The sequence below is a fragment of the Cryptotermes secundus genome, unplaced genomic scaffold, assembly GCF_002891405.2.
Source record: "Cryptotermes secundus unplaced genomic scaffold, Csec_1.0 scaffold966, whole genome shotgun sequence".
In the NCBI taxonomy this organism is placed as follows: Eukaryota; Metazoa; Arthropoda; class Insecta; order Blattodea; family Kalotermitidae; genus Cryptotermes; species Cryptotermes secundus.
Genome location: NW_019733846.1, coordinates 703,319 through 729,049, shown reverse-complemented (window position 1 = coordinate 729,049; position 25,731 = coordinate 703,319). Strand labels below are relative to the sequence as shown.

The 25,731-nt window shown below is 42.4% G+C and overlaps 1 protein-coding gene across 2 annotated transcripts in view; it reads left to right on the top strand.

Annotated features, from left to right (window-relative positions):
* Positions 1-24,809: 24,809 nt before the first annotated feature.
* The window catches only part of LOC111868277 (early growth response protein 1), a 90,046-nt gene continuing 89,124 nt past the window's right edge, over positions 24,810-25,731 (top strand). For both annotated transcript variants that reach the window (XM_023858778.2, XM_023858777.2), the window contains exon 1: positions 24,810-25,060. The gene's annotated coding sequence lies outside the window, so the exon portion shown is untranslated. The remainder of the gene's footprint in view (positions 25,061-25,731) is intronic.

The following is a 25,731-nucleotide window of genomic DNA, read 5'->3' as shown; positions in this document are numbered from 1 at the left end:
GTTTAATAAAACCATCATCAGAGGCACATAGTACAAACATGAAAACACTGCCGTTGTTTAAGATGTACACAGTTATATTTGCTGCGTGAACGCTGCTACAATACGTCGACGTGTAAAAGCACAACACTTGTTAGGAATATTGAATGCACGTTCAACTCTCGCATTCCATCCGAAATTGCCCTCAAATTAAACCGTCAATGTTAAAATATTTAAAAATTTAAAACATTTGAAGTAAAATGTTAGGCTCCTCCTTGTTAATTCATCCCGATGATGGGAGATGTCAGCTTGAGGTTGTATAGGCTTATGGTCAGATGTTTCCTATGCGTTGTGTGTTGTGTACACAACACACAGCACATAGGAAACATCTAACCATAAGCCATACATCCTCAAGCTGACATCTCCCATCTTCGGGACGAATTAACAAGGAGGAGCCTAACATTTTACTTCAAATGTTTTAAATTTTTAAATATTTTAACATTGACGGTTTAATTTGAGGGCAATTTCGGATGGAATGCGAGAGTTGAACGTGCATTCAATATTCCTAACAAGTGTTGTGCTTTTACACGTCGACGTATTGTAGCAGCGTTCACGCAGCAAATATAACTGTGTACATCTTAAACAACGGCAGTGTTTTCATGTTTGTACTATGTGCCTCTGATGATGGTTTTATTAAACCGAAACATGTAAGGCAGAAGTGATAAAGAAGTGACCTATAAATTGTTACACTCGACGGACTTTTTATTGACTTAATGAGGATAACTTTTCACACTGTTCCCAGATTTTACCCCCTCGTCCTTATGAAAAGGCTAGCACGAAAATGAAAGAGTTAGGACTGTTGAAAGCACTGACTTGAGACGGATGCCACAGACTTTCATAAAATTCGTCTAAGTAATATTTCGGTTCATTCTCACAGAAACCACACTGAGTCTCCATTACAAAAGTTAATACTGTTTAGGAAAATTATCGCTGTGTATTGTGAGAACCATATGGAATACACAAATACATGATATTGGGGGAAAATCAGGGATCCTTGACCTTTTAAAGCTCAGTTTTTTTCATGGGGTGAGACTGAGTCCACTCGGTACTGCGGCTACTGTTTAGCCTATTGCACCAACCAAAGATGATAGATGATGATGATTGTGGAGCAGTCGGTGGAATGAGAACTGGCAGGGGGAACCGAAGTACTCGGAGGAAACCATACCCCAGTGCCACTTGGTTCATCACAAATTCTACATATCCTGATCCGGGCTCAAACGCGGGCCGCGGTGGTGGGAAGGCGGCGACTAATCGCCTGAGCTATGGCACGGCCTTGTAAGCTCAGTGGTTACTATATGTACCACCTGCTTTGTCATACTAAAACTCTGCATTCTGCCCACAGTGTGTAATTGTGTGTTCCGTATGGTTCTCACAATAAACAGCGACTGTTTCCCTAAACAGTATTAACCAGATGGGCTTTGTAGCGGAGCCGTAATGTGTTTCCTGTGAGGTACGAACTGAATTTTTATGTATTGTATTATACAGAAAGAATTCAGTCTTTAAAGAATTAGTCATGCCCCTCACTTGTGCTTTACTGACATAGACAGTTTTAATCATTCTCCTAATAACGAGAATTTGGTAAGGTACTCATCCAATTTTTACCAATTTTTACCAATTTTTGTTGCTTTCGCAAAAGAATAGAAACCGATAAAAAATGTACCCGTTAGTTTCGTCATGCTTATATACGTGTCCAGCTCTCAGTCGGTATACGTGTATCTTTTGGGTAGAATATTAAAGATTCTTTACCCTGAGGCCGCGCCATAGCTCAAGCGGTTAGTCGCTGTGTTCGATCCCGGGTCTGGTCAAGTGGGATTTGTGGTGGACAAATTGGCGGTGGGGAGGGTTTTCTCCGAGTTCTTCAGTTTCCCTTGCCAATCTTCATTCCATCAAATTCTCCATCATCATAATCACCCGGGGCTGGCTACAATATGAAAATTAGTGGCCCCCGTGCCGAGTGGATCCAATTTGACTCCAGCCCCCACTAAGCGATTAAAAAAAATTAAAATTACTTCTTTACCCTGAAAAGGAGACATTCTGCTAGGTTGGTGTCAACATTTCTTAAGGGTAGGAAATTAAGACTGTTCTAGCCTGAAGATGGATGCAGTCTGATAGAACGTTACCAACAATTCCTTCATCTTGAGCGTAAAAAGTGAAGATTTTTATATCCTGAAGATGGAAGCATTGTGGTAGGATGCTTCCGAAATTTTGGAGGAACCTCCTGCCTAAATCTTCAGGGTAGATGAATAAAGACTTTTCTTCCCTGCAGAAGTAGGCGTTAATAATAAAGTATACGAAATTAAATAAATACATCGCCTTGTATAGTGCAAACCTATAGGGTAAAGAGGGATCATATATGTACGTGAAAGACAACTTTACAACGTTACCCTAAAGGCTACACAGAACCAATCTTGTCTGAATTAGTTCAACTCACTGGCTGACAAAATTTCAGTCGTCCTGTTGACAAAGCACATAAAATTCGTCTGAATACAGACAGTAGAGATGCTAACAGGATTCTGCATGTTGAAAGATCCTGCGGCATATTTGCTTAAAGCAAGAACTGTGGAGTGACAACAGCCGGCCGTTACTAAGCAGCGGCCAGCAAACAACAACAGATGAATGTTTTTCTACGCAGTCAGTGCTGATGGTTGTGCATGCAAGGATGGAATACTTCATGCCACAGCTAAGCAACAACTACACTGCAATAGAAGAACAGTGTTTTCTACGGTTCGTGCAGTTGTTATCAGCAGGACAAGTTAGGAGTTGCAGAAGTGAGTTAATTAGGTAACTGCTGGGGTTCAGTTGCTTGAGCTGTTGCTGTGAGTAACTGGTAGCTGAGGCCGTGGACAGTTCGGGAACCCGGAGGAAGGGAAACATCGGCCGTTGGAAGCCGCTATCAAGCAACGGCTAGTGAACATTTTAACGAACTGAGGAGACCTATTGTGTCCTACAGTGATTTGTGAAATGTGTAGTACAGTGACAACATAAAAGTACTTGCAGTTACGAGTTGTAAGGGTTCAGTACATCCGACTACAAACCGAAACCCCGTCTATACTCACACTCACCTATCAAGGGACAATACGAACGGAGAGACGATAGAATCAAAGATGTCTGGACAGAAAGTAGACTGTTTATTATAACGAATACAGCGATCATACAATTACAGTCTATGTTTGTATGTAAGTAAGCCAAAGGTCACGAAACTATTTAATTTTAATGAACGTCGCCATAACCTCAATAACGTATGCAACGTGCAGATCAATGTATAACCAATGTAGGCAGCGCTTCTGCAAGGGTAACACGACTGAAAGATTTCTGATAGGCAGATTTCGGCCTTGAAGATTTGTTTTGACGAATCAGAACATATACAGAATATTGCAGAAGCAAGGTTCTCCAGTTCCTCTGTTATTCTGTACCGAAGGTGAAGACAGCAGGTTGCTATGAAACGTCGGTAACTACCTACCAGAATATGAGTCACCCACCCAGTATCCTATCTAATAGGTACTGGGTAGGTTCTTTCTCCGGGGGTAAAATGGCCAGGGGGTGAAGCTGACAACTAAGCTCCATCTAGTGTCGAGGTCAAGAATATGTGGATTTATACATCCACCCTCCCCATACGCCTTCGTGATGTAGTGCTTAATTTGTTAAGCAAAGGGACAATTTTACCTTACTCTGTCATATCCTAAATGACACGATTTATCTTCCTCTCATTTGAAACTCATTTTGACGGAAGCGGTTACATAATGATCCACGACCTTACTTTCATCTGACAACTTGCACCAGTTCGGTAGGTGCTCAACCAAACCTTATCAGAATACGCAAGTACAGTCTGACATGACTCTGATCAGGTTATTTTGTTTTGACGAAAATCATAAACACAGTAATTAATATTCTATCCAAAGCAACAAACAAATTACATAAGCTGCTCTGATGTGTGACGGATTGCGGCTTTTTTACGACGCCATTAATTTTATAGCGTCGAGTGTTGTGACTGATGAATTGGAATGGATTGGGAAGGAAGTGATCGTGGTCTATTCGAGATACTATCCCAGCCTTTTATTGGAGTGACTTACGGAAACCATGAAAATCTCCAATCAGGATAGACGGTGCCTGGCTGAGGCTCGAACATATACTGAATGGGAGGCCAGAGTATTACCGCTGTGTCAACCCGCTCGGTGTCATGTGTGATACAGAAAGTTACAGAGAAACCAGAATTCGACAAAATTCTGATTTTCTTCGAGAAGTATCCTGTTCGATTCCCGGCCCAGGCCCTGGAATGTCTTGACTGACTCATTTAAAGAGAATTCCTGGGCACTAGACGCTCCTCTAAAGTGTATATGGGGCATGGAGTTAAAGATCCACACAATATTAAACGCTCCAACTCATTCCAGTTCACTTCACAACCACCGTCGGAACTGATGAAATAAACTCTTGTACTTCATACAGTGTCATTAAATAACTTAGGAAACAACATGGTTGAAACCTGAAGATGGAGGCCGCATATTGCTCCTCGCAATCTGTAACAACTGTCGTGATTACAAGATATAACTCAGGAGCCACAAGCCCTCAAGATGGAAGCAGGAAATTCCTCCGAAACTTCGGTATACGCCGCAATGCAACACAGCGTCAAATTCGAAAAAGCAATAAATCTTTATGATGGAAACACATGTTTCTCCGAAAGGCCGGTAATATTTTGTCACAATTCAGAACACCAAAAATAATGAAGATGAAGACATATTCCTCCGAAACGTCGTTATCCGCCTGCAGACTACATAGCGTCACAACCAAGAACATAAATCCTTAAGATAGAGACACGTTTCTCAGAAAGATCGTTACCCACCTGCAAACTACATAGCGTCACAACCCACAAGATCATAAATCCCCGTAATATAGACATGTTTTTCTGAAATGTCGTTATCAGCCTGCAGAATACATAACGTCACAACCAAAAACATCATAAACCTTTAAGACGGAGACATGTTTCTCCGAAACGTCTGTATCCGCCTGCATGACCACACAGCGTCACAACACAAAAAATCATAAATCCTTCAGATGGACACATGTTTCTCCGAAACGTCAGTGTCTGCCGGCGTGGCTACACAGAGTCACACAGCAACGACCGTGAAAACCTTAAACCCCAAGCGTACACAGCGCTGACTTGATTTCTTCATGGGAAGTTGAGAAAAATCGGCCACTCGCGCACATGTCGGCCGGGTCAGGACCCTGATGTAAATTTATCTCTTCTCTGACCGCCAACGCCCTATCCTAAAGCACGTCCTTCAGTCGAAATATCGCAGAATTATAATAACAATAACAACAACTACCACTACTACACGAAAAGGCGACGCCAACAACTTTTATCACGAGTGGTATACACGTTTTCATGACGCCCACCCAGACGTGTGTGCGTGCACGTGTGACGTACGGGGCGCCGCAAGAGACGACGGCCGGCCTCACGTGAAAACGTCGCGTTCAATTCCGTTGAAAGTTTTTTCTTGCTTTAGCGACATTAATATTCATAAAACGCTGAATAATTTACCGGCGCGAGCACTACCAAGGACTTCATGTCGTACTTGTCGTATAACGGACCGGAAATGCGGGAGAGGCGTAGTCCTTCGGACGGAGCGTGGGGATTTATCTCTCAACGGGTTACTTGTTATAATGACTAAATGAGTTACAAAGAGCAGTGTAATGGACACCCATAATTGCAGTGGGAATTGTGGGCAGATTATAAACAAAAAAAAATAATATTTCGAAGGAAACACCCATAGATGCACCGAGCGCGGGTCAATCCGCGTTTATAAATACAATTCATCTCTCTACATAACAGCCTTAACGTCAGTTAGGGCCCATGTATGTGTATGATTAGTCTAACCCCTTCCGCGCATTATATTGGAAACAAGAAGTCTCCATTTTTTTTCACTGTTGTTCTCTTCTTCCCCTTGTCCCTTATCATTCCTTTCCGCTTCCGCTTTCCTTTCATTTATCGTTTACTCTTACTACAGCGCCAGTGGGCCTAGGCCTACCTCCATGAACTTCGGTTTTTCTAGATCTTACACATTCGGTAGGACTCCTTGGGCGGGTGATCAGCTCGTCGCAAGGCCTCTACCTGTACACAAACACAGAAACACACACACAAAATAAACATCCATGCCCTGAGTGGGATTCGAACCCACGATCCCGGTTTCCAAGCGAGCGAAGACAGTACATGCCTCATTTATCGTTTACTCTTTTTCATTCTTTCTTCTCTTCCTTCTAGATCTCCACTTCTTCTTTTCCTCACCCTCCTTCTTCTAGTTCTTACCAAATTCCTCTTCCACTACGTCTTTCTCCCATGATCGTAGCTCGATTCCCGGCAAGGGGAAATATATTTCTCTTCTCCACAGCCTACAGACCGGATCTGGGGCCCACACAGTCTCCGATACAATGGATACTGCGGAATCTTTGAACGGGTTAAAGTGGCGGGGGCGTGAAGCTAACCGCTCACCTCCGTCTAGTGGTGAGGTCAAGAATGTTTGAGATACACCTCTACTCCCCCATACATCTTCATGAAATAATGCTTAAATAATTAGGCACGAGGACACTTTTATCTTGCCTTGTCCTTCTCCCACTCTTCTCTTTCCATCATCCCTTCCCACTTCGTTCTGTTGTTATACTACGCTTCTTTCCTTGCTTATTTTTCACCTGTTCTTCCTTTCCTTCCTACCTGCACCACATTCTGCAATGTCCCGATGCACGAACTTGTGAGTTCAGGGTCTGAAACTTTTAGCGACGCAGTCGAGAGTTCAGACTCAACTTGGCGCATGCGAACAGACGAACTGACTGATATAACAGAATTAACTGAAGCATTTAAAAATATATATTTCGTTCCAAACGCACCAAAATTGATGACCTTCTTGTGCTCAGTTCGATTCCCTGAGATCAGCCAGCCCCACAGGCGCAGATATGTGTAGTCAGGTCTTCTTGTCTGGAGAGAGATTGCCAGGGGGCAAAGGTTACCACATGACGTCAATACCATAGTTGTCTCTTTAATGTACTTAAATGGGTCATGAGACTAAGGCAGAGGGTGGGTGGTGTGTAAATACGCCCGGTCGAGTACTTGCGATTGGCCATGATCTCGGTCTGATTGCTACTCTTGTTGACAACAGTGGGGTCAATAGATTGCCATTGGCAGGCAAAGACACAGCCTATCACCTGACCTCAACCATCGAATTCAACAAGTGATTTGTTTTGCTTAAGAATCTAATGGCCCCAAACCGCCTCCCGTTATGCATGTCTCCTTCTGTCCACTAACGATCCACATGACGACCCTTCCGGTAGCTCCGAGTACACAGTGTCGTCAAACAGGTTGGCATAGCGGGAGTTCATTGGTTCGAATCTTGGCTGAGACACCGGCTGTGGATTTCTCAGTCGCATTACCGAAATGACGGATAGGCCATCCATTAAATATGGACCTCTTCCTTCTGAATCCTTCACATTTCGATTATATAGATATCATTTATTATTATCAATGTTTATTTTAACTGTAAATGGGCTTTGCCCGGTGGCAGTGGTACTACAGTAAGACACAACACACAAATAACACACTATATACAAAATAACACACCGCACTCAAACAAAACTACACAAAGGACACACTGCACACAACGAATACAATGCAAATACAGTTACAAATACAATTACAATCATATAAAATATCAATACAAATAAGCATACAATACACTAAACAGTAACAGTCATGAAATACATAATGTCATGAACCGATGCACACACATTCCACCATGATCTTCACTTCACTTCACACCACTTCACTGCACTGCGTCTCTTGATGATTTCCCCCCACACCTTCACGTCCCTAACCCTTTTCCTAAAGTTGCTTGGTTTGCAGGCGAGTCCGATGGTTCCAAGTTTCAACTCTGGATACTGGAGAATCGAAAATTATCATCTGAATATGAATCTTTATATCATTTTTGGGAGTACATCACATTTTGAGTAGGTACTCCTATCGGCGTTTGGTTGTTGGCTTGGGCAACTTGTGGGAGGGAGGGGGGGGGCAACGATTTTCTAAAATGTTCCGTAAGAGACGTTAAATTTATAAACTCCCTGATGATAACACAAAATTGCACCTTACTGTTTCTAATTCTAATTGTGTCAATTAAAATTGACTATATACTAAATAAATATACCGACCGAGCGACCGCCGCTTGTCGGCGAAGTTTAGTGCTAACTTTTGCGGATAGAGGGTGTCGCGTGGTCAGCGCAACGAATCCCCATGGCCGTTAATTTCGGTTTTCTAGACCGGAGCCGCTATTTCCTTGCTATAGCTCCTCAATTATCATCACGAGGCTGAGTGGACCCCGTTCCAGACCCACTACTTCTCCGAAAAAAATCTGGTAGCGCCGGGAATCGAACCCGGACCTCTGAATCTGTAGCCAGGAACGCTGACCACTAGATAGTTCGCTTGCGGACTAAAATCACGGAGTTTTTTATATAGTAAATAAAAATAAGGGCGCGGGTGATTGAGGCTCGTGCGCGGGAGTGCGCCGGCCGCTGCGCGGTCGAACACATGCGCAGCCCAGTTGGAACATCGGGTATAAAAGGTGTGGGCTTCACGCACGCCTACTTAGCACAAGATAAACATAGCTCATTTGACTACGTGTTGTTTGATGGTAATTTGCTGGAGATCTAAATGTAGTCTACACCAGTTTGTTTTAAGTTTGCAGCCAGCTTGCATTAACCTACTGAAACATAGGGAAGCAACGAGTGTCCTGCTTACCCGGGTCATTCTGAGTTGTGTGTCATTTCGCAAAGCGACAGGCCCAGGATGGACAAAGAGTCTCTGTCTGTAATTACTGGAGCTGGTCGTTATATCACCTGCTCTAACATTAAACTAGACCGTAAAAAAAACAGCGTATTGTAGCGTGTAGTGCTGTTGCTACGCAACGATCGCAAGAAGGAACGTGCGTTGCTTGGTAACGTCCGGTAAACACGTCAAAAATATCCGGACGATGGCTAGGCAACCGCCCATAACAACAATAGAAAAATTGCTGGAAGCGGTATTTTCTATTGGGTCCTCCCCGAGGTTATATAACGAGGAACCCAGGCCGGCAGAGTGAGTTCAGTTGCGGTATATTCGCCGGACAGTAATGGCGTAAGTACAGAGGCTGAAGAATCGTCATTGTTACTTTCCTTCACCAGGAAACGGCTAGTGAAAGTAAATTGAGAAGACTTAGCGTGTGTTCAGTGATTTGCAAAGAGTTTGGATTAACGATTACGTTATAATTACTTGAGGTTGCGAGTGGTGTGTATAAGTGGCCAATCAAAGGAGTCACGGAACTAAATCCTGCCTGTAGTCACGTATAGCTGAGGAAGCCAAACACTAAACTCTGCAGTAGTGTCATGACTTTCTCTTGCCCTTTCTTTTCAACTGAAACCTTTTTGCTGAAAAAATTAAAAATTTAGTTTAATTGTAGTATTTATATATTACGACCCAGAATAAAATACCTTGGTACCACTGTCAATTATACTATTTTAATTGAGTATATAAACTACAATATTTCTATACATAAAGATCTATAAATTTAGTTGGGAGCGGATCAGTTCAATTATTCTCGTGAATAAGAAATATTTTTCAAACTTCGCGTGTGGCATTCTTCGAGTGTATCTGGAAGATCACTGTTGAATGCTGAATATATAAAATCCGAAAGGACTCACTGAAACTTCTATCTGGTTATACTGAAACCTGTAAGATTTACAGAACACGTGTGTGAGGTAAGAGTTGAAGCTCTTCCTCTACCTACTTAATGAAGCACTACACCATTTGAACGCATGGCGGAGTGATAGTATAGCTCCACCATTCTTGAAATCGGCACTACATACATACATACATATATATAGCATTCCATAGATCCTTATGTTAGTCAGAAAACCACAGGATGTGGAATTAGTCAAAAAATCAGACAATACATATACACGAACAAATCAAACTATTGCAAAAAATTTTACCAATGAAAACAAAGTCACAATAGTAGTAAAAGGTTCACAAAAGTAGTGAAGTGTCAATAAAATCCATACATTACATACACTTTGGGTTATTCGAAAGCATATATTCCTCAACAGAGTAAAAGGAGTGTGTAATTAAGTATCTCTTTAGCGCTGCTTTAAATTGTGCCTGTTTATCTATAAGAGCTGTAATATTTGATGGTAGACTGTTGAAGATTTTAATGCCAGCATAATATGCACTCTTCTGGAAACATTGGAGGCTGGCAATTGGTCTATGAAGCTGATTTGTATTCCTTGTGTTGACAGTGTGAATAGTAGAATTAGTTGGAAAGAACTCCTGGTTTTTTGCAATGAAGATTATTAGGGAGAATATGTATTCACATGGTAGAGATAGGATTTCTAGTCTCTTAAAAAGATTTTTACACGAGTCTCTTGGTTTAACACCAGCCATTAATCTAACAATTTTCTTTTGTAAGATAAATATCTTTTTACTGTAAGATGAGTTGCCTCAGAAGATTATACCATACTTAATTACAGAGTGAAAATAGGCAAAATAAATTGATTTGAGAGTCTGAGTATTGCTGACATGAGACATACACCTAACCGCATAGCATGCTCCACTTAGTTTAGGAATCAACTTATCTATATGGACTGACCAACTCAGGTGGCTATCAATTTGCAAGCCAAGGAATTTCATATTTACTGACTCTTCTATATATTTTCCATTATATCCAATATTTAAAACATACTGAGGAGTATTTTTTGTTGTAAATTTCATTACTTTCGTTTTATCAAGATTTAGGGCAAGTCTGTTTGCATTCATGTGAGAGAGTGCTCTGTTAGACATTGCACAGAAATCATCAAAATTTTTACTAGAAATTATGACACTTGTATCATCAGCAAATATTATGGGTTCTGATGAGATATTTATTATTAGTGAAAGGTCATTTATATATATTATGAAAAGCAAGGGTCCCAGGATGGATCCTTGGGGAAATCCATGTTTTTTATTGTTCTCCAGTCTGAGAAGAAATTCTGACTGTGTTTCGGCTATTCTATTTCAACATTTTGCTTTCTATTTGTTAGATAGGATTTGAACCATTTTAACACTGTTCCTCGAATGCCATAGAATTGTAGTTTACTTAACAAAATTTCATGATTTACACAATCAAAGGCCTTCGTTAAATCACAGAAGATTCCTCCCACATGTTTTTTTGGTCAATGGATTTTAAGACACGGCCTGTCAGCTTGAACAGTGCATCTTCAGTGGATATACCTTTCCTAAAGCCGTATTGCTCTGGGACCAATATATTGTTACAATGCATATGCTGATCTATCCTACTATACATGACTTTCTAAAGTACCTTAGAGAAAGTAGATAATAATGAAATCGGCCTATAGTTCGTCATACTATACTTATCTCCTTTTTTGAATAGTGGCTTTACTATTGAAATTTTTTGGCAGTCTGGAAAATGCCTGTGTATAATGAATGCTTACAAATGTGAGCTAAAGGGCAACTAATTAAATCAGAACAAGCTTTCAGAACTTTACTTGTTACTTCATCAAAACCTGACGAGTTTTTTGGTTTCATGATGCGTATTATATTCTTTATCTCAGCTTCATTTGTTGGGGTGATTTTGATACTAGGAAAATTTGTAGGAAACGCAACTTTCAAAATTGACAAAGCATTTTCATTTCCCATCTGATGTAAATTTAAGCTCTCAGCAATTGTTAGGAAAAATTTATTGAAGTCGTTGGCAGCTGTTTCTAGGTCCTTTGCTTTCTCAGATGTAGCCAGAAGAGACGGCCTCTCTTCAGATAAATGCATTTTTCCAATCTCCCTTTTAATTATGTTCCATGTCATTGCTATGAGTCTGCTATATTGCTGCCTTTTAGCTTCTTTTATAACATTTCTAAGAATTTTACAGTACTTAACACAACATGCTCTTATATTTGGATTATTACTATTCCTGCTGTTAACATATAAAGTCCTCTTATGTTTGCAAGATATTTTTATCCCTTGTGTGATCCAGTCATTCTTTAGTTCGCGCATATTTTTGTATTTAATTGGGAAGCTGGCTTCAAAAATATTTAGAAAAGAAGACAGAAACAAGTTGTACTTATTATTGGTGTCATTTTCCTTATAAACACCTTCCCATGATTCTCTTTTTAGAAGGAGCTGAAATTGCTTTATTGATTCACTATTTATTTTTCTTATTCTCTGCTTCTGATGTATAAAGCTACCTGCTACAGCCAAATTGTCCATCACAAGAAACTGTGCATCATGATCAGATAGGCCATTTATAATGGGAGATGTGGAGGAGGAGCTAAATCTTGTAACATCAACAAAAATATTATCAATTGATGTACTAGAGTCATTTTGAATTCTTGTTGCAAAGTTTACAGTATGTATCAGATTATATGTTGTTTCTTTCGATTGCTGTCACTGAGATAGTCTATATTTATGTCACAACAAATCAAGAATTCAGACTTTGGATTGTATAAATACTTTAAAGTAGCATCTAATCCCTTTAAAAACTGGTTAAAATCCCCTGTTGGAGATCTATACAGGCATAATATAATTAAGTTAGACGTTTTAGTTTCTAATTGAACAGCACAAATTTACTAGAAGTAGGTGAGTGGTTAGCATCAAGCTCCGGTGAAAGAACCATCGGTAGCCAATGGATAGGAGGCTGTGTGGGTTCCAGAGCCGGTCTGGACGCCTGAAGTAAAGAAATATATGTTAGCGCTACCAGGAATCGAAACCTGGCCTTCCAGCCAACATTTCGTCGCAATGCAGCCTCTTAATAAATGTACTGAACGTAAAATACGTATTTCGTTTAACTCTGAAACATTTCTTTACGAAACATTTATCATTGCGATAAACATTTAGCTAGTTACGCTCAAGATGGACGCAGAAACGAAACATATCTTCATGTAAAGTGTCCGTAATTTGTATCAGAGTTTATCCTAAATTGGAATGTGTCAACAAATATTACACCCTTAAGGCCGGGTGGTTGCTATAAATACCATAATCTTTAACATAAATAAACTCTACGTCTTACTCACAGAGTGAATCTCTGTGTTCCGTGTGGTTCTCACAAAAAACATCGGCTGTTTCCTTAAACAGCATTAACCGGTTCAGCTTTGTAGCGGAAACGTAATGTGTTTCCTGTGAGTTACGGACTGAATCTCTATATTATTTATGTGTTCCGTATGGTTCTCACAATAAACAGCGACTGTTTCCCTAAACAGTATTAACCGGTTGGGCTTTGTAGCGGTGACGCAATGTGTTTCCTGTGAGGTACGGACAGAATTCGCATATATTCTTTTGAAGGAATTTAATATTTAACTGACTAATGGAAGTCTCTAATACCTAGTTTCTTGAAGATTCGTTTGACGGATCACGAATTGTGTCATGCGTACAGACAGACGGATGGAGGGAATTTACTCAGGGTTTGACTGCGCCTATAAAGAGCTCTGGAATAAGTAGTTAATAAATTCGAGACAAACGAATATGTAGTATATATATACGAGTATTTACATGACACTGTTGCCCTGGTGCAAAGTCCCCTTGCGCAGTCATTATTATAATAAAGATATGTCTCACACAGTACGAACGGGCGCGAGTAGAAACACATAATAATGGAAGTGGAGCCACACCTTAGCATTATCATTGTCTCAAGAAAACATTAAGGGAGGGCGAGGTGGGCCCCTTGATGGCATTCCTCCTCCAACGTAGCGTGTGTCTCCCACATGTACATTCCGCAACAAAACGTAACGAAACCCACGTTTATGTTCGCTATTTTGAAGTACCAAATGCTTTTTACAAGGCCGTATCATGGCTCATGCTGTTAGGCAAAGCTGCTTCATTTCAGGCTTCCTGATCAGTACCGGGTGACTTCATGTAAGATTCACGGAGGATAAACGGACTCTCTCCGAGTTTCTCCCGTTATTCTCTGCTAATCTTCATTCCACCATTGCTCCATACTTGTCTCTCGCCGCCCCTGATGTGTGCTATAGACATAATCACGCAGCACATTATCACATTCTCAGGTCATGATAGCAAATTTTCTCTTATCACTTTACGGTATAAAAGCCGACTATTCCAAGGTCGTCATATTCCGTCGCCCGTTCCTTAATCCTATTGGTTCGCTCAGGTACCCGGTTCCAACATTTCCCTCGCTGAATCCCTATCACTTCCTTCGGGACCACTGGGTTTTTGGACTTTGTCCATCGTCCGGTATTCTAAAGAACATAATATTTCGGAAACTGGATCTGTTTGCGTCCTCAGGCAAGGGAGAGAGAGACATAGTCTGTTGCGTCCCTTAGAAAGTGCTAACCTCAGTCACTGGACTCAACAGAGTGTCTTCCACCCCTCACCAGAGGACAGAAACAGATCTAGTTTCCGAAACGTTGCGATCTTTAGAATACCGGACAGTGAACAGAGCCCAAAACTCCAGTAACTCCAAGTTTTATACACCGTCGTCAGAAACCTTTAGAATCTACCAATTTCCTTGTTGATGTTACTCTTCTACACTATAGACGGGGTCACAATGTTTCTCTGAAATTTCGGTAAAAAGGTATCAAATTGTGCCTGAGTTTAACTTATTAAGCACTACACCATGAAGGCGTGTGTGGGAGTGGATGTGTGGATGCACCTTTTATTGTCCTCGGCATTAGTTGGAGGTGAGTGGTCAGGTTCACTCCCCGGCCGCTTTAGCCCCGACAGAAGAGCTCCCACAAGCCATTGGGTAGGAGTCTGGGTGGGCCTCAGAGCCGGTCTGGACATGAGAAGAGAAAATTCTTGACCATACCGGGACTCGAACTCCGACCCATCTGTCGTCCAGCCAGTAGCCAGTCTCTACGCTATTTCGGTAAACATATACTAAATGACGGCACATTCCTTAAGGCAGTAAGCTTGATATACATGTGTGCCGGAGCTCCGCGCCAATTGGTGCACCAAAATGAAACATTAGCCTCTACTAATTGCGCTGTTATGTACAGTTTGTGACGGCCACGTTCAGGAACTAACATGGCGGTCCGTCTTGTACTGTTCCTCTCAGCTCATGTAACATGAACGCGTACGAACATCGATTGAAAGAAGAAGAAGTTTACATATTAATTGAGTACATTTTGCTAAGTCAGGCAGGTTAAAAGATGGGTTATCTGTAGTGCCTTAATTACAGAGTTCTGCTCACTCGCGCACCCTCTCCCTGCATTTGCTCTAACGGACCGTTGCTACAGCTGACCGAGGGACTACACCTCATCACATTTTTTTTTTTAATTAGTTCATACATGACTTTCAAATCAGATACGAGGAAATGCGGCAAGAATAGTTTTGTTACGTCGACAGTACGGGGTGCCCGTTAGCGTTTCATCGACGTCGGAACCGTGTACACTGAAACAGTGTAGTAAGGAATCTCAATGTTTACTTAAGCAGCCAGCTAACTAACCAATTAACTAACTAAATAACTTAAAGAAGCAGAGTCACGTCTGGAGACAGTTGGTCGAACGCCAGGCCGAAGTTTGTCTTGTCCTGTTCACATAAGTTCTCTTATTTGGTGTCAGAATAAGCACCGAAAGAATGTGATGGGGTAGGAACAAGAAAAGGAACAAGAAACAAAAGCGTAAACGACTAAACTCAAAATAAAACAACAATAAAATTACATCCTACCAAGAAATTATTAATAACATTACTGAGAACTGTGTTCACAGGGAAATGAGAGCGTTTGTACGAGCAGCCGCGTCCAGTCACTTCACCCTCGGCTACTACGTGTATTACCAATCTATTGGGCCAGAGGATGGTGAGTCTCAGAGGTTGCTTTGAACTCACAGGAAAATATCACGACTGTCTTCACTGGAAGCGGAACTCCTCAGCGCCATGTTTTCAAACACACTGTCTGTTCACTCGCGGTTTCACAGAAAGGTTGATCGGATCCAATATTTGATAGGAAACTTCAGGGAAAAGAGAGAGGCAGGAAAATTTAAACGTAAATTGGATAATAAAATTAAAACCTATGCTAACAGAAGATGATTGGATTCATCTGGCGCAGGATGAGACTATTGCGAACTATAGCATCTAGGAATTTCTTAAGTAGCAAAGTAACTCAAAAAGGGCTCAGCTCCATGGAATCATGAATTTATATGTTACTAACACCTGAAGCACCCCGTAAGTGTTCTTATTCTACTGCTTACTTGGAGGGTGCGGTTATTTGCATTATTTTTCTCGAGACACTTGTCTCTTGTTGCGTGCGGGGTGATGACACAGCAGGTATAACAGCATACAGCCTTGCCTCTTCCTTGTCACGGATTAAACAAACAAAAAGTGTTCACGCTGTCTCGCCTACGAAGCGTGGGATGGAATTAAAACCATCGCTGATTGTGATTATGATAACTTAACTGATCGAATGAAATTTATGTTCATTAATATCCAGGCGACGGAATTACAATTCTATTTGAAAGGCTGAGAGGCAAGGCGATATGATTTCCGTTTAACACGAGCGACCTACACGTAGCGCTGTGGTACGTCCCGTTACCACGTCGCTGGATTCTAGGGACTCTTAAAATCTCAACTTCTGCTGCGTCACCTTCGCCAATTGTAATGCCCATCCGAAGTTGATAGCCGCCGTGACATGGCCCTTCGTAGGCGCAGGAATCAATTTATTTCCTTGTTATCTATTTAGTTGCTTGTTTGTAATTTTGGAGTCGGGCTAGCGACGGGCTGAACGGCCAACGAATTGAGTTTCGTTTCCCCGCAGGGACAGGAACTCCAGGCCGCTCCTGGGGCCTAGCCAGCCTCTGAGCGAAACAGTACCGGAGTTACTTTCCCCGTGGTTAAAGCGGCCGTCGCGTCAATTTAACTACGTATCTACATCCAGTAGGAGCCGGGGTAGCACAGTCGGTATAGCAACTGGCTACGAGCTGGACGACTGAGGGGTCGGAATTCGAGTCCCGGTAGAGTGAAGAATTTTGTCTTCTCCAAATCTTCCAGACCGGCTCTGGGGTCCACCCAACCTCCTGCCCAATGGGTCCCGGGGGTTCTTTCCCCGCGAGCAAAGCGGCTGGAGCGTGAAGCTGACCACTCATCTCCAGCTATTATTGATGTCAAGAAAATATGGATCTACACATCCACTCCCCCACACGCCTTCATGGCGTGGTGCTTAAATTCGTTGAGCACAAGGACAATTTTACCTTTATCTACATCTAGTGCTGAGGTTAATTGCAGCTATACTTTCACTTACCCTACATCTTTATGACACTACTATATACGTGCATAAAAAATCCCATCTGGACATATGGTATACAGCTATGGGGCTGTACAAAACCATCAAGCACAAAACTAATTCAAAGAATTCAATCCAAATTCTTGAGCTCCAAATTCCCATTTGTCACAGAAGAAATACATAGACTGTCAACACTCTCCCATATTCGGACACAATAACAGACTATACAGCTGGGTGTTAGGATTGGTGGCTCAGTCTGCAGCCATCTGTCCACGCTGGTTCCTCGTACAGCGCCACATCCCAGAAGACGGCATTCTTCATAGTCACCGCTGTGAAAACTTCAAATCTTACAATACATCTCCACACCGAGACCGTGTATTTCCTCATTCCCTCCTGCCGCATGTTAGGATAGTACCTTAGGTGAGGTTTCGACAGCTTCGGATTCATTATTCACCAATCATCCGATCATTAGGAGCCATTTTGCGCCGAGTGGCCAAATTTACTTTACATCGGAGCCGCATATGGCGATTTCAGAAGTTGGGGGGTAGCAAACGAATGTCGGTTGGATGGCGCAGGTGTTCAGGTACATGCTTTCCACTCAACGGATGTTTATATATATAGCCAATCTGTAAAAAGGAAAATTCACTAATCTCTCCTTCCCGCGAGGGCTACTAACATTTCAAAAGTGTCTCACGCGCCTCGCGATCCACACTTTGATAACCTATGGTATCTAGTCTCAACTACTGACAGTGCTGTTAAATATTCCACGAACTGATATGAGAACTTAATAATATCGCAAAACGATAAACATAAAGAGGAACAGTGAACTATGCAGGAGTCCGAGTCATGAGAGATTTCTGGGCCGAACACAAAAATATATTTAATTCTGTGGGGGAGGTGAAGGGCAGAGGGACATTAACATGTTATTCGCATTCTGTAATGATAGTAAGAGGTCAAGAATGAGCTGTATGACGTCAAACATGTAGAAAATAATGACGCATGAAGAGATAAACCTAATAATAGTCGAAAATACCAATGCAAGCCAGAAGACAGCGATAGACAGACAGACAGACAGACAGACAGCCACCCACAACACGCGCAATGTACGAGTATTAGCGTCAGTAACGCGGCAACAGTCCTATTCTTTTCAAACTCGTCCGTCTGAATGATCTAACTCTCACAGTATTTGGCAAAGATTGAACTATTTTATATATATTTTATTAGCTTACTTTCTTAATTAACTAAAGGCCTTCTTGAGAAGCCGCCAGTCGCTCAGCTACTCAAGAATTTCCCAGCATTTTGTGGAATCAGAAGGTTCTTTACCGTGCTCACAAGAGCCTTCCACTTGACCCTATCCTAAGCCACATCAGTCCACTCCATACCACCACATCCTATCTCTCTAAGATTATCTTCAATAATATTGTCGCGTATTGGGCGTATAACGCGACAAATAACTTTACGCCGTATTTGATATAGCGAATTTTATTTCACATTCGCACTTACAATCACCCAAATTACAGATTTACGATTACTGCTATCTGCAGTATCACAAATAGCACACTCCAAATGCCACAGTACAACTGACTGGTTGCTGGCTAACTCGGAACGAACTCGGAGGTAGCTCGAGGACTAACTGTGAATAGCCTTCGCTGCTCCTCATGTAGCCTCGGTCGGACAATACAGAAAACGGCCACGTAATAAGCACCCTTGTTGCCTGGCGCTGTGTTGCTAGCAACGCTAGCGGTAGTAACCGCTGTTACTACGTCGTCTCTCACAACCCTGTTGCTTCACCGTTACGTTACCGTGCGGAGGAGGGGGAGGGGAGCGCTGACTCACCCGCCGCGTCACTGCTGGTGGGGGGGTTCTCCTTTGCGCAACATGTCACATTATACTCCCACCTCCGTCTAGGTCTTCCTAGTAGTCTGTTTCTTCTGGCTTTCTCGTGAAAAAACTATATGCATTCAACTTCTCCCCACGCATGCTACATGACCTGCTCATTTTCTCAGACGTGAAAATTCTAATTATACTTGAAGAAAAGTGCAAGTTATGAAGCTCTTCACTGTGCAGTTTTCTCGAACTTTCTATCACTTCATCTCTCTTCGGTCCAAGTAATCTCTTCAGTACTCTGTTCTATGTTCCTCCCTTAATGAAGCCTACTTTCCTCTTTCTGGAAAAGTAAAAGTAGGCTTATGTGATCACCATACTGTCTGTGTGTCTATGGATCCACCCTATTAACTTTTGAATGCCTGAACCAATCTTTATGAAACTTGGTATGTGCATCATGACACCTGAGCCCATCTCAACTACTTATTACAAAAATCCCTCCCATCAATCTGTGTGTTTGTATATACGCCCTATCACTGCTAGGCAACGGATAGGTAAAATAAAACATTTCTGCGACAACGAATACACATACAATAGAATAACTGATGGACGCGTTTTTTTTATTCCGTCCGTGTCATATCAAAGGAAAGTAGGCGATTAACTGTTCCCAGAACTTCCTGCTTAACGACGCTTTCAGCAGATCAGGCTAGGTAGTGTCCAATATCTGGAAGGAGAGAGTGTTCACACAACTGTGCACAACTGAGGCAAGCAGGGCAATAGCATGGCGAAAAACCGAAATTTTGAGACTGGATGGGGTCACGAGGCGCAATGAACAGGAACTTTATCCCATAGAGAGAAAACACAACGGCAGGTGCCACATGCGGAGGTCTGAAGAAGTAAATACTTCGAGGGACGAAGCAGAAACAGATATCAGGAGCATAGCATAATGCAAAAATAAATAGAAATGGCAGAAAATACGAATTCTGTGGCATGTAGACCCGTTGTTAGGGAACGACCGCGAAAGAAGCAGCTATACAACAGCCGTTAACAAGTAACGGCTAAGCAAACAATCATGTGTGCACGGAAATAATTGAATTGCAACAAGGAAGCGGTGTTTTCTGTGCGGTCTGTGAAGATATATTTTAAGCTGTTATTTTAAGTAGAACCTGCATTTCCTGTCATGATATGTTCTTCTGTGGATAACAGTGAGTCATGCCATCACATTAAGTGATGTAGGTTGGAGCGAGAATAGATCTCAAGGGCGTTAAGTGTATCAGATAGGATACATAACACAAGTTTGGCTGCAATTATATTTCGAAAGATCGATCCTGCGGTAGAATATGTTGGCAACAGACAGGAGCCGTGCAATGAATAATTCTTACTTCATTTTCAGGAGAACGGACGTTGATTTCGCGAAATTACAGAGACAAATCACAAGTAGTCATCGATAAAATTACTTTTATCGGAAATTCATCGCTTCAGGCATAACGGAATGGGATTTGATCGAAACGAACCCATGCTTAATTCAAGAAAAAGTTCATAACTTAATTCTATCATCGTCAAGATGGAGGCAGGAATTCTCTCCGAAAACTCTGTAACTATTTACGAGACTATGAGTTGTCATTTCCCAAAAGACAGTAATCTACATTCTGTTTTCGTAATTGTAACAGATGTGAAGGTGTCCATAAAGATAAATCTGCAGGAGGGGTACTGGTTCAATGCTATGTGGAGGTGAATGGTTGACTTCCTGTCATGGTCAGGTTACTTCCGGAAGAAAATCCCGCGTTACTCACTACACAGAGTGTTCTGGGAATTCCAGCGCCGGTCTCAACGCAGAGAAGACAAGAAAAGTATCTGCTCCCAACAGGCAACGAAACGTGGTCGTCCACTGTTTCACAGATTGTTCTGTCCGCCATCCACAATCTGAAATTGCAGTCAACTTAGCGAACCAAAGGCTACCAGCACTTGATCACCTCACAAACAAATCCAAGTAAGAGAAAAGGTAAAGCTATCCCTGTAACAGACTATGGAGGCCCATAGGGATTTGAGACGTCGAGGTTCCCACATTTTCTAGACAATCGGCTCACAGATGGCGGTGAGGTCGTCAGCCTTATGCGCCGGCCGCCCTTTAGCCCCAGGAAGATTCCTGGTACTCATTTCTGTTAGAGGCTGATTCGACCCCAGAGCCATATTGCGGCTGGAAGGATTAGGTCAATTGGAAAATTCAATTACCTCATCGGGAATCGATTCCGCGACCTTCAGGCTTGTAGAATTGTGCCCCAACCAACTACGCTACCGCGTGCCTCCAAAAAATCGCAGTAGCTTCATATGATACAAAATAAATTTATATTGGGATTCGGTATATTTCCACGCATCAAGATGGCTTGGTTACATTGCGGTTCGGGCCCACCTCAAAGCCTTTGTGATCCAAGTCTGACTAACCTCGAGACCGCGAGGCTGTAGACACTGCTCAGAAAACTCTACTACTGTCTCCCAGACTACACGGTTTTATATATATGGAACTCTTCTGAGAAATACTTATGAGTAGGCCACGACCATCTCCTTCCAAATCCCTCTACGTGCCAACCTGCATATTTCATTCAGAGTTACGAAGTTTATCCAGATAAGTTAAATAAGCAAGAACTACGCAATATCGTTCCAATGGTAGGAAGATGGATGACTCCGCAAACCAGTGAATCCCAAGAGGCAAAAGAGACCGTCTATTGTTTTGTTTTCACCGCTAATTTCTTCCGAACAAAGGAGCCGTCGAACCTCGGTGTAACGCGTGAACATAATGGCACATGGCCAGCGGTACATCAGACCAAACTGTGTAACAGCTTAATTCACACATCCAACGTCAGCGGGATAGCTGAGTCAGCGCGTGGCTTCGGGCTAGGCGACGGGAGTTCAGTTCCCTGAAGGGGCAGGAATTTTCTATCCGTTATCACACTCAGGGTATGCAGTCTACGAACCGTATCCAATGGGTATCTCAATACAACGCGGCAGGAACGTGAAGCTAGATGCTCACTTCCCTTTGCTATGGGGTAAAGCGACCAGAGCGTGACGCTGACTATCTGCCTCCATACAGAGATGATATAAATGCAACAATGAGATTTAACATTCTAACGGCTGTGCATGTGACGGTCTTCCGGGATGTGATGTAAATAGTTAGTTTATTGTGTGGAAACCAGCTTGGGGGGAACCAAGCGATGTTTAAAAGAAAAGTTTTAAATGAAAATGTCCTTGAAAGGGAAGTATTTAAAGGAAAAATCTCAAAAAGGGAAGACTTGAAAGGATAGTTTTCAAAGAAAAGTTTTCAGGAGAAAAATTTTCAAAATGGTAGTTAAAAAATATATATATATTTTTTTTTTCCTTGGCACTACAGCCCCAGTGGGCCTAGGCCTACCTCCATGAACTCCGTTCACTTCGGTTTTTCTAGATCTTACACGTACGGTAGGACTCCTTGGGCGGGTGATCAGCTCGTCGCAAGGCCTCTACCTGTACACAAACACAGAAAAACGCACACAAACATCCATGCCCTGAGTGGGATTCGAACCCACGATCCCGGCTTCGGAGCGAGCGAAGACAGTGTATACCTTAGACCGCTCGGCTACCGTGACCGGCATATATATATAGCCTGAAAAATTATGGAAAATTTGGGATGCGGAGGGGGCGCTTATTGAGTTGGAGGTCGCCTGTACGCCTCATACTTACCGCTATGTTAACCTAAAATGCAACAGATAACTTATTGATTACGATACGCCACATTTTCCAGCTGCGGAATACGGAAAAGCTGTTATTCCTTACGCATCAAAACCATCGACTTCGTGGTTAAATAAATGATAAAAGTAAGGCTGCTCCTGTACCCACACAGAGACGCATCAGCAGTGGACAACATGGAGACAAGTGGTTAGCCTCACGATCCGACTCTTTTATCCTGAGGGAAAACCCACGGTAGACATTTGAGATGTGGCCCCGTGGGGCCCAGACTCATCCTAAACGTGGTAGTGAGGAAGGTGCCCTATGTCCCTGACAGGAACACAATCTCGACCGCTCAGTCGGTAACACACAATACAGGGACTGAGTTGAGGACTCACTCATGGAACTCAGCCCTTCTTGAGAAACTGCCAGTTGTGCAGCTACTCAAGAACTTCCCAGCAATTTATGGAACCCGAAGGTTCATCACAAGAGCCCTCCACTGGTTCCTACCCTGAGCCAGATCAAACCAATTCACACCGTCCCATTCCATTTCTCTAAGATCCATTTTCATATTTTCCACCCACCAACGCCTTGCTCTTTCAAGTGGTCTCCTTTCTTCCGGCTTTCCCATTAATATCCTATATGAATTCCTCTTCTCCCCCATTCGTGCTACATGCCCTGCCCATCCTCCTTGACTTGAGGGACGAGGACTAAGGTAAGAAAGAAATAACAAAAAGCTGGATGTAAATCAATAATTCCTCTTCCTACATATTTAACTGGAGCAGGCAAAGCTCAGTCGGTAAAGTAACTAGGTTACGGGCTAGAAGACCGAAAAGTCGAGGCTCGATTCCCGGTAGAGGCAAGAGATTTTTCTTGTTCCACAGTGCCGAGTGTGGGGCCCACCCAGCCTCCTATCCAAGGGGTGCCGGTGGCTGTTTCCTTGGGGGTAAAGCAGTAGGGGCATCAAGCTGACCACTCCCATCCAGTGCCGCGGTTAAACAGGGTGGAGCTGCAACTTACTCCCCCATATATATATATATATATTCGTGACGCAGTGCTTAATTAATTAATCCGAGGGATAAATTTAATGTTACTTATTAAAGTTCGTTTCTGTACAGAATAAATGAATCTTGCAAGACAGTTCTCTGAAACACCACTCGTTACTGCAGCGGTCCTACTTGATATCCTTAAGGTCCTCTTTTCGTATCCTGACCACGAGATCGCCTGTCCCGCCTCAGACTTCCGCATTTTCCCTTCTGTCCTTCACGGGAAGCTGCCGAAATGAGGCCCACAAGCAGTTCTTTCCGAATGAATATTCACTAGTCAATGCATGACTCGACGCTACACGCTCTCAGCTACTGACAATGTCTTCACACAGACTATAAGGACACAGTTTGATTAACAGCTGTGGGCAAGCAATGGCAGGACTGGAAACGTCACTTCGGTTCCCTTGTTCGAGACGGCACTGTGTTCAGAATTCCCATGTCCTATTTAAAACCAGTAGAAGTTTCTGTTGAAATATTGAGCATGTTACGGAGTGTGAAGGATCTACGCATGCGCACAGAACTGTAGCACATGCAGCACTCACTACCCTCACTACGTCTATGGCGTCTATGGGCTGAGAGTCCAGTTTAAACATTGGTAGAGAACACCAAGTACCTGTTGAATTTCTTTTTTTCTGCCAGATTGTCTTAAATACCTATAATTCCCACCGCGACACAGAAATGAAAAATCTTTCTCAGAAACTTTACTTTACCTATAATAAATATAATTAGATATAATTTCATTGGACACACAAAGATACTATAAGGTAACCCCGCCTACATATCGAGACTATCCTCCACGGGTACGGTACCCTTACAAACTCCGCCCCGTGGATTTGAAACCCCCCCACTACCCCACCCGCTCATCATCATTATCCTGTGGTCCCCTCCACCACACCCCCAGGGCGCGTGGCCCACCACCGCCACCCTCCTCCAGTTCTACTGCGATCTTTTGAGTTTAAAGTTGAGTGCTCCAGGACGCCACTAGCCAGTCGCTCGTCCAGACTTACCGGTCGCCGGTCGCGCTGTGCTAGTACCGCCAGCTCACCTGTTTCAGTTACGCAACATCCATACAGTGCTTGTGTTCATAATTGTAGTGTTTCAACATCTTCCAAGCTGAAATCACGTGGAACACGAAGCAGGAGATCCTGAAAACCTGTGTACCCCGTCTAACCGATACACACTGCGGCATCATAAAGGCATCCGAAGTTTTAACATCAAGAATCCTTTAAGGTAAGTTAAGTGCCAGCGTTGTTTCTGTGTGACAGCAAATATATTTAGGTTCAACCGACAGAACTTTGAAATATTTAAAGTAACATTATATAAGTTTACTACAATCTGATATGTAAGGCCGTGTAGTCTGGTAGAAATCTACAAGTGTTTTCTGAGGAGTAAAAGTGCTGTATATGTCTTTGTGTTTCCTTGTCTTGTGTGTCCACAAGTAGCCCCCCCCCACATCACGAACATATTAGCGGGAATTTATTAATTGTAATAAGAGATTTTAGTTAAAGGTAAGGCGGATAGGCCTAATTGTGTTTTAGGGAAGGCGAGAATGGGAGAGATAATGAAATAAAATGAACAGTATGTACGAGAAGAAAATAAGAGGAATAGGAAGAGGAGTCATGCAACGTTAAAACAATAAAGAATCCGCTGCTACACGCCAGGCTCATATTGTGCTGCGCTCCGATCGTAACAAGTTGATAAAAATTATGATAATAGTAATTCAATTACTTTCAATTCTGTATTTATTTACGTCCCAATTCAACAGCCAAAAGACCAATTAGAGAGAAGGCACGAGCAGACAGACAGAAAAAAAAAGCAGACACAAAATGAGAAAACATAAAAATCCAACAAGTGAAATCACGCCAGTCATTATATGCGGTAAGAAAAAAATATATACATGT